Source organism: Pezoporus flaviventris, unplaced genomic scaffold (assembly GCF_033815535.1).
Source record: "Pezoporus flaviventris isolate CSIRO_AGI_PZ_B2104156 unplaced genomic scaffold, CSIRO_AGI_Pfla_v1 ptg000025l, whole genome shotgun sequence".
NCBI classification, from domain to species: Eukaryota; Metazoa; Chordata; class Aves; order Psittaciformes; family Psittacidae; genus Pezoporus; species Pezoporus flaviventris.
In genome coordinates, this window is record NW_026892573.1 from 30,996,702 (window position 1) to 31,009,833 (window position 13,132).

Genomic DNA, 13,132 nt, shown 5'->3' on the forward strand with positions numbered 1-13,132 from the left:
CTTGCTTCATCCAGAGGTGTTTACAAAGGTTAGTTATTGCTCAGGCTTTTTTGGGCAACTAAAAATGAGGAGTCAGTGGCCATGTCCACTAGCCAAATTCCTCCCAGTCCCAAACAAATCTGTTTTCCAAGTGTCTGAACTCACCCACTCAAGCTGAAGTATTGAATGAGCAGTCTGTGCTAAACTCAAATGGCACACGGCAGCAGATCTCAGCAAGGACTAAATCTATCAGCATGGTCACATTCTTCCTGCAGTAAATTTAACCCAGATTCAATTATTTATGAGCAAACAGGCTCATGCCTACACTTAATAGGAGAAACTCAGTATAAGTGAGGTTTTGTGGACACATATGCAGTTCATTGACTGCATGTAGATTTCCAGTTGAAATTGGATAAGAACTTTGTGAATATTTGGACTATCAGCCTTGGAAAATATTTTTCTTCTGTAGGTTTTAATTTCTCAAGTATAATGTTGCTATTTCTTCTTTCCTCTACTTCATGGAAAACCCACTGATAAAATTTATATTCATAAGTTCTGTGTCTTAAGGAACTGTAAGGAAAATTAAGTACATGATGGGACACTTATCTATACATAATCACTGAAAGTACATTTCTTCCAATTCTTCCCCTTTACTTGAATCCTCAAAGCACAATCATTTCTCTGTGTACAATCACCCAGCTGGACACGGCAACCAGGAATAACTCTCAATGTATAGGCTTTGTGTGTATTTTTTTATCTCTGCATGCCACAGGTTTTCTGTGATGAAACCACTCATGAAAGATGCTGGAGAGGGACTCTTCATCAGGGACTGTAGTGATAGGACAAGGGGTGATGGGTTCAAACTGAAACAGGGGAAGTTCAGGTTTGATATAAGGAAGAAGTTCTTTGCTGTGAGGGTGGTGAGGCACTGGAATGGGTTGCCCAGGGAAGTTGTGAATGCTCCATCCCTGGCAGTGTTCAAGGCCAGGTTGGACAGAGCCTTGGGTGACATGGTTTAGTGTGAGGTGTCCCTCCCTGCCCATGCAAGGGGGCTGGAACTTGATAATCTTAAGGTCCTTTCCAACCCTAACTATTCTATGGTTCTATGAATGCACATATGTAATTGTATTTATTTCTTTGTGAAATCTATGCCATTTTGTAACTGCAGAGCTTGTTCTATTCCATCTTTAGTTACAAGTAAAAAAATTACAGAGAATAAAAAGAAAGGAAGAAGATATCAGGTAAATAACAGATCCCTTCTTTCTTGATGCTGGTGTATTAGGAATTTCTGTAATTTAAAGGCTGTTTCATTGACCAAACACAGAGCACAGACAGACATAAAAAAATAAAAAAGTTGCAATAAAAGGCATTCTGAATCTATCACTTTTATGTTGCGCTCATCACTGTGGTATGAGAGTGCCAAGTCTGCACAGTCTCATTGAAGGCACAAATAGGTAGTGTAAGCAATATCCTGTAGGAAAACCGTTCTCAAACTACTGCCTGAGTGACTGTAAAAAATATGCCCTTGTGTTTCTGGGTAGTAATAGAAGTGCCAGAGTCAATTATCCCTGAGAGCTCTTGGGCAGCAGGAACAGACACATCTGATAAAGCAAGGTGTGCTTGCCATGCAGTTAATTGGGTCTAAGATATGTAGCACAGACAAAAGCTCCCTCCTTTATTGCAGGATCCGCTTCTCCTCTAGCCCTTTAAGAGGCAACCCCATTACTAGAGCTGAGGAACCAGGAGTTACACATCCAGACTGGAAATTCCATATTTACAGGGCAGGTTAGGAGCCTTTGGGGTAATTTTTATTTACAAACATCACTTGCAGGTGTGCAATTGGGATACAGGATGAGAGAAAAGCAGCAGGACATGGGGTAGAGCAGCTGCTGCTGAGAAATAGCAGAGCTCAGTGTGATGAGGACATTTTGAGGGCTGGCTGTATATATCCACACTGAATGTGCTATGCAGCATAGCTACTTATTGAAGCATTCATACCTGCCTGTTGACACTGGCTGTGGAGAGTAGGATACCTTCAACTCCTGCTTGTTTTCTTGAACAGTGCCCCCATAGTAGCTCCTCAGTAACCCCTCAACGAGGCAGCCAGATATGGTACCCAAGAGTGTCTAGAGTAACTCATACAATCCACAGGAATAGTCTAGGAAGAAAGGAAGAAAAGGAGAAAGAGGGATAGAGGGAAAGAGACAAAGAAGGAAGGAGGGAGACTGGGAGAAGGGTGGGGAGAAAGAAGGTGCATCGAAGGAAGACAGGCAGGCAGAAGGAATTAAAAGAAAGAGAGAAAGACAGAGATTTCCACAAGAAGACTGGTGTTTGGTGGGTTTTTTTCAACATAAACTCTCTTCTTATAGAATCCTTATAACAAATTTAAACAAGATGGGAAAAATATCTATTTACAGTTATATTAATAGGCTAATGAGGTCTTTTATGAAGCTTAAATCTCTTTTCCCTCCTCCTTGTTTTATTAATCGATGTTCAAATAAAATTAATTTGCCTCATGACTCAGAAGAATACTCAGATCTGACAAATGAATAGCAAAATTATTTTGGTGCAGTATTTCAGTGATTATCAAGAGGACCATTAGTCACCAATAACTTGCTCAAGAAAGATGACAAAGCCTCTTGTCATTTTGCTGACAATTGAAGCCACATGTAAAGCAATCCTGCTTCGGGCACCTCAGCACAGCTTTGGGGGTGGAGTGGGTGTTTCTGTTTTGCTGCAGTACCTGATCCACCTCAAAGCTGATGCAGGTATGTGCGTAAGCACCTGTATCAGTGGGTTGAAAAACTTGCAACTAAAGTGGGGCCTGAGGACACCTTTATACACATAAAAAGACTGAAAAGAAATAAGAGAAAAATAAAAAGAAACAAAACCCTGCTCTACAGCAGGTACCAAGCTCTGTCAGAAGCCATTATGTGGTACAGAGGCACAGAACAGATCACTCCTACATTGATCACATTTTCTCTCCTGCACTGTAGACTTGCAACACAATGTTGAGGCAGAGAGGCACCAGGACTCACTGAAGAGATGGCTAAACCAAATAAAATAGCATCAAGTCTAGAACAAGTAACAATTGCTTTTATTCAGGTGATTCCCCCCCCCCCCCCCCCAATAAACTAGAGGGGAAAAGGTAACCTAGGAGGTTGGAGATCTATGTTGGGTGGGAAGTCTGCTTTGTTTCTGCTGAAAGTTGACCTTAGTCAACCATGAATGCAAAGCCTTAGAGCCAGAATCCCCATCCAGCAGGGAGGGTGTTAAAGAGGGCACCATTTTATCGTGCTGGGGTACTTTATCAATGCTACTCTATAGGATAGTAAAGAAGCTGCTCAGGACTAGCATGTATTGAAAAGAACTCCATTGAAGGCACATCATTATTAACACTCTCCAGGTTAGAAAGGCAGTGGGCAGGATAAAAATTAAGCTCAAAACATGCTTAAATTTCCACAATGTCTCAAGTTAAAGTCAACTTGACATACATAGAATCATAGAATCATAGAATTATAGAATAGCTAGGGTTGGAAAGGACCCTAAGATCATCTAGTTCCAACCCCTCTGGCATGGGGGTTTATATTATATATATAATATCAGGTTATGCAGTAGCTAAATAAAGTTCCAGACAGAAGCTGGGTTTTAGAGGTTTTTTGTTGTTTTTTTTTTTTGTTTTACTAAAAAATAATTGCAGACAGGACAGATCTTACACATCTGAAACAATATTCCAAGAGACCCAGACTTAAACTAACCTTAAAACTACATTAAACATGAGTGAAACAGCAGTATTCTCCAATTACTCTCATTGTTAATTTAATGGTAAATTATAGAACTGAACCAAGATTATGGCTCTACAGTTCCAGATGCTTTATGTGGAGAAGTTTGCATGCATTGCTGTATCATCCAACATAAAATTTGAAACTGTAATTTGGCTAAACATCAAATGTTTGTAATTTGGTGGGAAGAAGATTCTAAAGTCTTAGTGCTTAGGAAAACCTAAATCTGACCTTGTAACCCCATCCGCGATTGTTAAAGATAGTTTAAAACCTTGCATAAATTAGCCTGTATCTGACATGTTTTCCATTTATGTGAATCATCTCTAGCTGCTTTCTGTATCCTTAATGTCTTCTCTGAATTCCCATCAGCTTTGTTAGAAGATCTGATTCACAATTACTCTTTGCTGATGGATATTACTTGCTTCAGAAATCTCTCAAGGGAAATGGTGCCATTTATGCCACATGTGCAGTGATGTAAGTTTTTCTTTGGAAGTTAAACGTGTACTTAAATGTTTCAAGGATCTTCTTGATCTTGATTGCCAGCTCAGCATTCAGAAGGGATTTAAACTCTCTGGACATAAGATTGTCTTCAGTATTTAAGCCATAGTAGGGAGCTGTCACATAAGAAGTTTTCATATATGTATCAGAAATACTAGTCATGAGATGGGCACATTAAAACTTCATGTTTATTAAAAGACCCCTAAAAGTAAAGGAAACAAAGCCAAACCCAACAACAACTACAACACAACAGATATATTACCCAGCCTATCAATGGATTTTAAAATGTCAGATTACTTTAAAAATCTCAATGCGTTTATAGTTACTCTTCTCATATTTGTCTTTTCCATCTACTTTGATAGGGATCCACTGATAAGACTAATAGAAAACTATTTCCTAAGCTAAAAGCTATTGGAGTTACTGAACATGAAAAGCTATCTTAGGGCCAGTATTATTTAAGAAATTTCTCTCACAGCATAAGATTCAGCATTTTACATGTGTGTGTGTGCACAATATATTTATATATGCTTTTCTAAAACTAACATTTGTAATATTTGTAGTCTAAATCTCCCTTTGGTCATGAACTTCTCAGTACTCCCACTTAGACTACATGTACTTAGACAAAATAGTTCTATTTTTCTGAAAACTACTGTGATCATATTGAGATATCAACCAGCTAATGAAGTTGATGAGGATACGCAAATGAATTCCGATTGGGCTCCTGCTATCTGTATCTGGCGTGTCCCATCACATTACCATTTATTGACCTACAGCATAATGTGATGTGACAACTCTAAATATCAAATTAAATGACACAATGTGATACGACAACAATGGAAGAGAATACACTGCTTTTAGATTGGGTTTTTACCCTTCACTTCTGATGTCCTGTATGCAACCGAAAATAACCCAAAATGATGAGATGACAGGATACAACAACTGTTCCAAATACCTAAGAAATAATACAGTCTTACCAGTGTGCTTTCAGGGAGCTTAGATTAAATATTACTTTTATAAGAGTTGTGTAGCCTAATTATTGTGTTAGGTTGCATGTAGCTCTTATGTAGCTTGAGTGTATTAAGTTCATTAGGGGCCTTGGAGGGATTTTCTTGAGTTGGGCGTATGGGCAAAAGTTGCACGACCTGGGACACTTTCTTCTTTCAGAGTCTCCTGATCAACAGGCACTATCACTACTAAGCTTTTGACTGTCACATAGTCAGTTGTTTGTATTCTTTACCTGCGTCACAACCAACCTTTTTTCTATTTTACCATTATAAGGGGTTATGAGAGAGGACTGGTTTCTATCCCAGAGCTAATAAACAAAACACTCTCATATGACCCTCTTGGACCTTTTTTTATTGTCCCTCTAAAAATGTTGGAACTGGTTAGCAGGAAGAGTGAAGTTATAGGGTGCACGAATGAAGGCTGCACCTGAATAACACCACCGTATTATAGTTCAGAGGTCTTCAAAACACCAGTGTGCATCCAGACATACCTACAGTCTAAATAACAGCACTTATATGTGACTCATGGATCTTTTATATATATATATGTGTGTGTATATATATATACATATACATTTCTGTGTTTGTTCTGTTTTCTAAGATAGTTTGACAGACAAGGTTGTTTTCTCCAAGAAATAAAGTGGACCTCACTGACAGCAGAAACACCTTTAAGCCTTAGCTTGTTTTATTTAATTGTCTTGGAGGGGAGATACATAGACGTGCATAGTCTTGCAAAAAAGCATGGGTTTGAATAACAAATTGTTTAGAAACAAAAAACTGCATGGTCTTAATTCACATAAAGATGTATCAAATTACCTACCACACATTACAGCTCTTTGCCATGAGTTCGGAAGGATATCTGTCTCTCCTCAGGCCTAATGCATACACTGGAACAAGCCTCATTTTTTTCATGTTATAAAATCTTTGTTTCCTCCTGGAAGAACAAGAGTTTGACCTCTCCGGTAAATGGGATTAAAGTTCTTAGAACCTTGCAGGCATTTGTTAGTTATTACTCACAGCATCCTACTAGGAAGATAAGAAATTGCTGTTGCTCAGGAAAAAATAGAAGCACAGAAAAGCTAAGGTATTTACCAAGTCTTTTGTCTGTGTCTCACCTAACACCAGGGGCTCTGGACAACAAGTGCTGAAGTTATGTGATTACATTGTACTTGAAGTAAATATAGACAAACATCATCTTTAAAAGAACAAAACTGGCGAAGCACTTTTTTTCTTAAATAAGAATCATTGCATTAATAGTCTTAATATTTGTTCCATTACATTATTTCTCTGAGTAAACAGGTGCATATTTTATGGACTCTTAAGAAAGTCTAAAGTTTAACCTTGGAGAATAAACTTTACAAATGTGAACAGTCATTCAATGCTTTGAGCACTGTTAATGTTTCTCTGCCACCCCACAGCACCTAAAAAGTCTCTCTTAGGGTTCTCTATTATGAATGTTTCAGATTATTTTTTCTCTCAGAGAGGTTACTTGGCTTTTTGCAGTCATTCATAAAACCCACTCTCCCACTCTGATACTGAACAAACATACCCTTTACTGCTGCCTGCTAGCACCAGGTCTGTATTCAGAACAGATTCCCTTCATCAGTGACATTCTTCCTTCTTGCCTTTTGCTAGTACCCAAATATGGCATCAACTATCCAATGAGAAACATGAGATTCTGAAGATGGGATATGAAAACATAAAAGGAAAAATAATGCAGAATCTTCTCTTGTGATATGGAACATCTTTTTCACCCTGTCAGTTACTTCACATCTGTCATAGACTATTTGATACCCATGCATTCATCACAGACTGTGTTTTAGATCATATGCCAGGCAGTTCACATCATCCCAATTCATCACAAAGCCAAATACGTGCCTTTGCACTGGGGCCAGGAGATACAGGCTAACACAACCAGCAAAATGTAGTGAAATCCTTGAGAATGCTGTCAGTTTGGAATCAGAAGCAGGCAGGGGCTTCAGAAGTTTCTTGATATGGAAATCATTCAAAGCAAACATAATTCAACTACCTAAAGGACAGAAAAATCCTGATATCTGTGGTTATGTGAGGATGCTGTCCCCTTTTCATTCTCTTATTCTTTCCTTATAGTTTTCGTACAGCTCAGCTAGGTCTGTGACAAACACTAACTTTCCTCCTTAGTTCTGCTGGGATTCTTAATTGGTGGGGATTCCCTGGAGTCTCTGAATCTGCATTTCAGACAGGCAAGACAGGGCTTTCATGTACTCACACTATGGTTATTTTTTAACCATTATACATCTATTTTATACTGCCATTACTTTTCTTTCAATTGGACTGTCATTGGCAGCAGAAGACAAGAAATCAGCATTTATTTTCTTCAAAAATCAAACAAATGCTCAACAAATTCTGAACTGTGCCTATTACTGGGTGAGATTAAGGTAATAGTATTCCGCAGGTCAATAATATTCATTTAAAGGGGTTTTACTAGATGTCTGTTTTCCTTAGTAGTAGCCATACCTTCTAAATGAGATGAAATGCCAACAGCACTGGGAAGGGTCATACTTTGGAAACCCTGGGGAACACCAAGTGCTCTATTAACTTAACCTGAGATGGGGTTCCCATCTTCTTCTGTCCCACAAAAAGAAGGGGGCATTTGTGGCCCTCTGGCCTTGAGGGGATTGTATTGGAGATTGTTGTATATTATTAAATGGCACAAAATCAGATATTGTTTGATAATAAGCAGGGGACTGGGGCACCTCCTGTATGGAGACAGGCTGAGAAAGTTGGGGCTGTTCAGCCTGGAGAAGAGAAGGCTGCATGGAGACCTCATAGCGGCCTTCCAGTATCTGAAGGGGGCCTATAGGGATGCTGGAGAGGGACTCTTCATTAGGGACTGTAGGGATAGGACAAGGGGTAACGGGTTAAAATTTAAACAGGGGAAGTTTAGGTTGGATATGAGGAAGAAATTCTTTCCTGTTAGGGTGGTGAGGCACTGGAATGGGTTGCCCAGGGAAGCTGTGAATGCTCCATCCCTGGCAGTGCTCAAGGCCAGGTTGGACAGAGCCTTGGGTGACATGGTTTAGTGTGAGGTGTACCTGCCTGTGGCAGGGGGGTTGGAACTGAACGATCTTGAGGTCCTTTCCAACACTAACTATTCTATCATTCTATAAGGGTAAAGGGATGAGAGGGCACAATGAGCAGAGAGGAGACTTACATTCAAGCCATTTCTTTTTTATGCGTCATTTCTGTTTCTAAATCTCACTGTTCTGCTAGGTTTTTCACATTTTAAAAGTTCCTTTAAAGTACCAAGGTCTTTGTGTTGTTTTCTGAATGCTCATTTCAAAGACAACATGTAGCAGATCCTTCCCAGAGCTCTACCTCACTCAAGGTCTTGCCATTCTGTGTTTTAACAGTCCTCTGTGGGTAATGTAGGCCTGGAGATGTAGCTGTTGGATCCAGTCTGTTTGTTCTGATGAGCTTTAAATCAGCCTCAAGTTTTAAAAAAACAAAGCAAAACCAAACCCAACAACATAAAAAGAAATAAAACAACAGAAAAAAAGACTTAAACGAAAAAACAACTGTTTGGTGTTTTCAAGTGGTCTGAAAAAACCTGAAGTATTTAAATAATACTGTCATTGCTAACGTTTCATGTTTATATCTCAGCATTTGTACAACAAAATGTTCGTAGGTTTAAAAAATAGCCTGTACTGGGAGCCATTGTTGTGCCAGGTCATTCCATCATCACATCCTCTAATTTTATGCATGTGAAAGTAACTCATCAAAGGTAATTATCTACAGCCAACACAGAGGATGTAGCATCTCCATGGGCAATCCATCCTATGTATCGCAGACATCTACCCTTGAAAGGAATGAATTGCTCAGTACCGATGCCTCTATCTCTTCATTGCATTTACAGGGAATTTAAGCAATTCAGTTATATTAGCTGCCCAATTTTTTTATGACCAAAGTTAGGCAGAATAAATGGCAGTTGAGGCAGACTGGTTTTCAAGGAGATGTTCCACAACACCTGTTTGAGGTCTAGTGAATATCAGAAGACTTTAGCATCCTCTGAGGGATTTGCCTCATAGAAAGCCACGCTCATTTGGGCTGTTTAAGAGTGTAAACTTCAGAAGGAGCCTTGGTGAAAACAGCATTCAGAATCTACAAGGAGGGAGGGATGAATTCTTAAATACACGGATGATAAAGACTTATAAAATGAAACAACTAATTGAGCCTGAAGACTTTGAGTGTTCAATGGCAATAAACAACACCCAGAAATAGTGCAGTAATCTGAACATGCCAAATTTTGGATGTTTCTTTGATGTGTGGTAGAAAGTAATTTGAATCAGCATGAGAGTCTGAATCAAACAGCGTAAGCCCTACCATAACCCGCTGGGGTTGGCATTCTTCTGGCTTGATAAAAGCTTTCTCAAGGCATTAAGTAAAGTCCATGGGGGGTGGGAACATAAACACAAACAGAAGCCACTGAAATGTAAACTGCAGTTTTTCTCTTCCTTCCCAGCTCTCTTCCTTCACCCCAGCATCAGCTTGTCAGGAGGTGCTTAGCATCATAACATATGGTAAAAAAAAAGAAAAAGAAGGAATATATAGTGGACATCTTGGAAAGGTACTTGTTAAGGTAATACTCCATCTACTTATAGCAAGCTTGGACTCAGATGTTTAAGAATGGGACCAATCTTCTATTTGAACACTATGCCACATCAGTCCTTTCATGGACCTAATGTGTTCACCCGGATCCACGTGTGTCATTGCCAAGAGGCATACTTTGGGGTGGTTCTTCTTTCCAGAAGTGCATCTTCTGTCACATGAAGTGCTGGGTTGTATCAGCCACAGCTGGCACTCTGCACACAAAGATGATAACTCAAGTGGAAAGATTTAGCTGCTGAATGCAGTATCAGAACTGCTCGGCTTTAAAGCCTTAAGAACATATAGAACCACTGTGTTTAGGGCCTTTAGGGAAAGAATACCAGACAAGTTAGATCACAATGAAAAATGATCACTAAGGACTACAATACATAACAAGGTGTATAAATAAGTGTCACACAAAACTGCCACAGAAAAATAAGAAACAAAGCTTGCAACATTCTTCCACATAATAGCTTTATAGAAACATTACAACATTACACAAAGCTTGGAGTACAATATGAACCCCTGCAGACTCTGAAATGTGGTAAGCTGTAGGGTACAGGAACCCACAGAGCAGCAAAAGCAAAGGTTTAATGGTATTTTAAATGTTATGACTATACAGAAGGAGAAATCTGCAATATAATCCTTTTCAGAATTCTTTGTGTGTGGCAGAATAGGCTGGAGCTCTGATGCTGTCCTCTAAATCCAGCTGTGACTGACCCAAGAACAAATGCTGGTGAGGACAGCAGTTAAGGGAAATAGTTTGCAAAGGCAGAATTTAGGATAATATCGAGGCCTGCTCTGCTTTTGTTCTCAGTGCGCCTCTTTTTGTGGTGCACCATTGATGCACTCATACGTTTCCATTTTGGGAGCCCTGACAACGAGGGCAACATTTGTTTCCCTCAATATAGTTTTCTTCAAAGGAACAAAGTTTCATGGTCAGACTCCATTGCATTTGCCTTGCATTGAAATTCACATCCATGGGAGGTTCCTAAGGAACCCAAAGGAAAGGGATTGGGTTTCTAAAGGATGCTGCTGCTAGGTTAAGAAAAGTCACTGCAAGATTTAGAAGTATTGTAAAAGTCCTCAAGTTTCTATGGAGTTTCATCAACTGTAATTCAGACAGCAGTAATGGAAGGAATACAATTTAGTGTCTTCTCTTCTGCCAGACAGACCTGCCTGCTTGGCCTTGCAACCCCCAGGCTTTCCTTGGTATGAGTCAGATGCAGAGAGGGCTCATCAGATGAGAGTGACATGAGAATGCTTTTAATGTGCTAACATCCCCTTTCAACATAGTTGTCCTTTAAAAACTGACAGATAACTGAAAATGTTCTTGTTTTAATTTACATGGCCTTCTGATTATTTTTCTTCCACATCTTAGCTTCTTTGCAATTTTGTTTTTGAGCACACAAATCTCAAGCTCGAAGAGGGAAAATTCAGATTAATGCAAAGCTTTTCAACAAGCAAGAAAAGGAAAGCAGAAAACAGAAACTAAACCACACCTTTGAGAAGACATTTATTTTATTGTCTTGAAACAAACCTTTGTCTGTCATAAGTCCTGTTATTAGCCAGCTGTTTAGTCAACTGAAATATTGATCAAGCCTGTCACACTTTCTTTGTCTGTCAGGAACAAGAAAAGGTGCTGACCCTTTGCAGGAAACTGCAGTGACAGGTCTGTAATTTGATAATCACTTGTTCAGAAAGGATTTCACTGTGTTCCCTGGTGTTCTCTAGCTACTTGGTTTCCTTTGATTTTTGTTTTTATGTCTTTTTTTATGTCAAGCTTAGCCATCTAAAAGCTTCAAAGTTAAATAAACACAACGTGATTTTCACTTTTGTAGAATACACTTTCTAGACTTTGCCTCTGTTTAATTGGGTGACTGTGATTATTGGTGAGAGGGCACCTAGTTTTCTCTGCTATTTCTTATAGAATCATAGAATCATAGAATAGTTTGTGTCAGAAAGGACCTTAAGATCATCCAGTTCCAACCCCCCTGCCATGGGCAGGGACAGCACACACTAAACCATGTCACCCAAGGCTCCATCCAACCTGGCCTTGAACACTGCCAAGGATGGAGTATTCACAACTTATGAGAAGATAGCCCACAGAAATATACTATTGAATTTCTTTTTCCTTCCAGACTGAAGCTATAACTCAGCAGATGTTTTGTACAGCCTTATTTACTGCTGGATCTCAAAGGGTCCTCCCACTGCAAGAGGCTGTTTTCCAACTGGGAATTTCCCATCTTGTAGTGGTTGAGAAGCTCAGAAACTCACTTGTTATTTTACCTAGCTACTGATTCAGGAGAACTTTCCTGTTTCTCAAGTACCTCAGGAGAACCAAATCCCCAATGTGTTCAGCTTCACTATCAAAGCTTGGAAATGCATGGGAGCAGGACTGTGCACTGTGCAGAGTAGAGAAGCTCCTCTCTCAAAACTGTGAACAATCAAACAACTAAGTTAGGCAATCCTCCTGTAATTATTTTGTTCCATTAAATGTTCTATCCATCAGAAATTAATTGTTGTAATTAACAATAGAAGTATTCTCTCTCTTCTTTCGATGTCACTGAAATGATCTTCGGCATGCCATTACTTGGCATCGTTAACTGAAATGAAGATTGTGTGTCTTTGTTTGATGAACAAGGCTGTCACTTTCCCTGGATTTTTCTGTATTTTTAGGCTGATCAAAAGGAGTCAAATATTTTTCTCCACAGCTAAACTATAGCAGTAGTGCTCCGGGGTTCCTGAAACTGAACCCATACTTCTATGACAAACTTTAGTTGCCTCTGAGGTGAGCTACAGTTAGAACAATTGGCTGAAATCTGATTTGATGCTAAAGCATGTTATTAATATAGCCCTAAATAGAAAGAGATAGTGGTTTGCCATTCTAGTGTTTGGAATCTGATTCATTTTTCAGGATGACTGTGAGTTCTCTGGAAATAACATTTTCAACATAGTGTAAGAGAACATTTTACCCCAATCCTGTCACACTTTGGGGAGGGGAGTTGCAGTTTTTTACAATCCTGTGTCAGTCTTGAGATGCTTTACTTTTCACACAGGTTGTTTAAGCCTGGAGTCCCCCCCCAGGTCACTAATGAGTGGATTCTGTCCTCAAATGGATTATCTGAGACCCAACAAAGTCCATGTTGCTGTAGTTTAGCTTTCAGAGGTTAAGAATGTACAAAGCTACTTAAGTCCCTCTTAAAATAAGGTGAAATACGAAATCCATTTCACTGTAAAAAT